Source organism: Castanea sativa, chromosome 5 (assembly GCF_040712315.1).
Source record: "Castanea sativa cultivar Marrone di Chiusa Pesio chromosome 5, ASM4071231v1".
NCBI classification, from domain to species: Eukaryota; Viridiplantae; Streptophyta; class Magnoliopsida; order Fagales; family Fagaceae; genus Castanea; species Castanea sativa.
The window spans coordinates 20,684,325-20,688,845 of record NC_134017.1 but is presented as its reverse complement, the minus strand read 5'-3'; the positions used below and the strand labels follow the sequence as shown (position 1 = coordinate 20,688,845).

The 4,521-nt window shown below is 34.8% G+C and overlaps 1 pseudogene; it reads left to right on the top strand.

Annotated features, from left to right (window-relative positions):
• Window positions 1-1,709: 1,709 nt before the first annotated feature.
• Window positions 1,710-3,883, top strand: LOC142634895 (receptor-like protein EIX2; annotated as a pseudogene).
• Window positions 3,884-4,521: the final 638 nt, after the last annotated feature.

Genomic DNA, 4,521 nt, shown 5'->3' with positions numbered 1-4,521 from the left:
GGATATATTGGTCATGGTAGTTACCTCAATTGACAAAGCAAATAATGTAGATTGTGTAGGTTCTACCACAGGTTTCTTATGATTTCAAATTCATAATTCCCATATTGTTGTAGAATTTGCATAATTCTATAACAAAAATGGGACATAATTTTTCATGAGATAAAAGCAATCAAATTTCACTCCTTTAAGTGTTTTGACCCCTACCATATTCCTCCAGCACCCAATGCATGGATCCATTTTGTAGTAAGATGGAAAGAATAAAAGCATTCCATCAAGTACAATTTGAGCAAAGTTTATTGGAAGACACCTTCCTAGGAATTCTCTCAGAGATACAAATGGACTAGCTCTGAGAGTATTCCAAAAGTTTCTGGAATGGTTCCATTCATCTCAATATAAGAGAGGTCCAACTCCTGCAAGGATGACAAGTTGCCAATAGAAGTTAGAATTGAATCCCATAAAGAGTTCCAATAGGGATTGAGGTATCTCAAGCTTTTAAGTGTCCCTAATGAATTAGGAATTTTTCCTACTAGTTTGCTACCACCCAAATCTAGGTACTCCAGGCTATTGCGGAGGCAAGCCGAGAAATTACCAAAGAATCCATCAATATTGTGGCTGAAGTAGCACAACGAGAGATCTAAAGTCTTCAATTTACAAAGATTTCTTAAGAAGTTAGGCAATTCAGTACTTATGTTTGGATTTCCACTCAAATCAAGGTGCTCCAGAATTCTTAGGTTCACAAAATTGTATTGAATGCCCAGTTATCTGTGCATGCGGTATACTTTAAAGATTTTTCGTAATAATGAAATTATGGAAATAGCCCTAGCCATTTGATAAATCACTATTAGTGTTTTTTTTTTCTTTTTTAATAAATACTATTGGTTTTTTTTTTTCTTCTAATTTCCTTATTCCAGCTCGGCGTCGGTAATACCCCGAATATGTAATAATTTGACTTGACGTGATTAGAATCATTAGAATAGTACAAAATCTTTTCACGTTGGCTATGACTTGGAAGCCCAATTATTGGGAATTTGAGTTTATATCATAATACATTCTATTTTGCAATATAACTAAATGATGTCTCATATGATGATAGGATACTTTATAATTTCAAATTAGAATTCATTTCTATGAAACGAAAGCCATGTTTGAGGATGGATATTAATCGGTGGGATGGGATCACTCATTTGGAAGATTTTACAGTCACAGAATAATCTGGTCAATGATGAAAGTTTTTCCACAAGAATTGTTTGTGCATGAGTGTTTTTCTTTCCAAAGCGTAAACAATGGTTTTGCCTTATGCGTGCGGTTTAGTTTAAAGTTTTTTTATAATGGAATTATGGAAATAGCCCTGGTCACTTGACAAATAACTATTATTTTCTTTTTTCTTTTTAATGGACACTATTGGTTTTTTTTTTCGTGAGTGAGTTAACAGTATGGACCAAATTGATTGCAAGTTAAAAATAATAGGGGCTAAATTGACTGCTACTAAAATGTAAGGACCAAAATGATTTTTTCACCTAAAAAGAAAAATTGAATGGGCAAATATACCGGAAGAACCCAGTAATAATCAAACAAACAGTCTATTTTCTTCCCTTCCTTTCGTTAATTTCACCTCTCTTTTTGCCCTTGATTTATGGAACAATGAATTTTACTCTTCAATACCACAGTGGTCGTTTAATCTTACCAGCCTCACAAAACTTGATCTTGGCATGAGTAAGTTACAAGGTACCATTCCATATGATTTTGTGAACGTAGGAAAACTTGAGCGCCTTGATTTGCATGGAAATGAAAACATCACAGGCCAATTGCCAAGCTGTTTTGGAAATCTTTGTAAATTAAAGACTCTAGATCTTTCAGAGAACAATTTTAGCGGCAATATTGATGGGTTTTTAGGTAATTTCTCGACTTGCTTGAACAATAACCTGGAGTCCCTTGCTTTGCATTCTAATAAGCTGATTGGAAAAATTCCTGGTTCATTAGGGATATTTGGAAGCTTAAGACAACTCTCTTTGGTATACAACTTTTTTGGGGGTTCAATTCTAGCATCTATTGACAATTTGTCATCCTTGCACCTGTTGCACCTTTCTTATAATGAGATGAATGGAACCATTCCTAAAAGTATTGGACAACTCTTAGAGTTAGTCACTTTGCTCCTTGACAACAATTCCTGGGAAGGTGTCATTACTGAAGCCCATTTGATGAATCTCACAAGACTAGAAGATTTTATACTAAACACTGAAAAAAACCAGTCCCTAGTATTCAATGCGGCATATGAATAGGTTCCTCCTTTTAGGCTCAAAGAGCTTCAACTAGAAAGTAGTGTTGTTGGCCCCAGATTTCCTGTATGGCTTCAAGTTCAAAGTGAGCTTAAGTTTGTCAACCTTAGAAACACTGCAATCTTAGACACTATTCCTGCGGAATGGTTCTCTAAGATATCTTCTCAACCCAATTACTTGGATTTATCCAACAATCAGATCATGGGGAAGTTACCACACCAATTATTATATCCATATGTTTTTTTTATTGATTTAAGCTATAACCGCTTTAAGGGTCTTATTCCACTTTTGTTTTCTAATATAACCCAGCTATATTTGAAAAGAAATTTATTTTCGGGCAATATCCCATCAAATATTGGCGATCTAGTGCCACATTTACAAACATTAGATCTCTTGGAGAACCTCTTAGATGGTAAAATTCCCTTTTCGATTTGGAAAATGAATGATCTTATTATACTTAACCTTAGGAGCAATCAAATTTCAGGGGAGCTCCCTAATAATTGGAATGATTCACACTCACAATACCAAAAGGTTGTGGATGTTGCATACAACAACTTATCTGGAAAAATTTCGAGCTCAATGGGTTTCTTGAGCACCCTTTTTTTATTAGTGTTGAGCAACAACAATTTTTATGGAGAATTTCCTTCTTCCTTACAAAATTGTTCTCTTATCAGCATTGATCTTGGTGAGAATCATTTCTCAGGGAACCTTCCTTCGTGGATAGGATCAGGCATCTACATAATACGACTACGGTCAAATCTATTTGGTGGAATCATTTCTCGACAATGGTGCAATCTTTCGGTTCTTCATGTCTTGGATCTTGCACAAAACAATCTTTTCAGGGGCATTCCAGATTGTATAGACAATTTGACTACTTTGACTTATAGCAACAACACCATTGGGTACTTTGGTTATCAATCCTATTTTGAAAAATTAATCGTGGTGACAAAAGGAAGAGAGCTTGAATATGGTTCCACTCTCAGATTTGTTAACAACATTGATCCTTTAGGGAATAGTTTAACGGGAGAAATTCCTGATGAACTAACAAGGCTAGTAGGATTGGGTACACTAAACCTCTCAATGAATCATCTAATTGGAATTGTTCCTAAGAACATCGGAAACATGCGATGGCTGGAAACACTTGATTTCTCGAATAATAGTCTTTCTAGACCGATTCCTAAAAGTTTGTCTTCCTTGACTTTCTTGGCACACTTGAACCTGTCTTTCAACAATTTGATAGGAAAAACTCCATCTGGTAATCAACTCCAAACACTAAATGATGCATCCATATACAAGGGCAACCCTTCATCGTGTGGGTCTCCTCTTCCATCCAAGTGTCGAGGAGATGAAACATTTGATAGCCCAACTATTACCAGTGGTAGTATTGAAGACAAACAAGATGAAGATGATTATGAAAGGTTATAATTCTACATTAGCATCGGACTTGGGTTTGTTGTGGGGTTTTGGAGTGTTTCACCTTACCAGTGAAGAAGTCTTGGAGGCATTGGTATTTTCGTTTCTGTGATGACATCAAAGATAGGAAATCACTTATAATTGCATTGAAAGTAGTTCATTTGAAAAGAAAGTTTGAGTTGGAAAAAAATTGAAGTCTGTAGATGGAAGACCTTTTCAGTTTGTAATTTGAGGTATGTATGGATTTTTACTAGATCTTAAGTAGAAAAAAAAATGTTCTTTGTTTTCCTCTTTGGATTTTTGGTTGTTATAAATGTGTTTTACTTTGTATTTGACCTGATTGAAGATTTGCCCATGTTCTTTTTCTATTGGTTTCTAGGTTTAGATTTTAGGATTATGGGGTTTTGATTGAGTAATTTGAAGTTTACGTGGACATTTGGGATAAGATGTTGAAGATTGTTTTAAATTTTTGTTTAATTAATTCATTTTCTGTTTGGATTTTGTTTTTTGTTTTTTGTTTTTTTTTGGGGAGGGAGGGGGTGTTTGTGGCTGATATGTTTGATCATCTAGATTGTCATCTTCTATTTTAGAGATTATTAGGGCTTGTTTGGATCACCATAGTTTTGAGTAATATTACTCAGTTTTCATCACTGAGTTTCCAAAATACGTAGGTCCTACCAAAAAAATCTTGTTTGGCTTGGTTTTTGGGTGATGTTTCCATCACTCAAAACTCAAAAATTTGAGTGATGAATGATGGAAACTGAAAACAGAATTTTGGTGTTTTCAGTTTCTAAAATATGAGTTATGGTGGCAAAAGGTGAGTTATGTGACC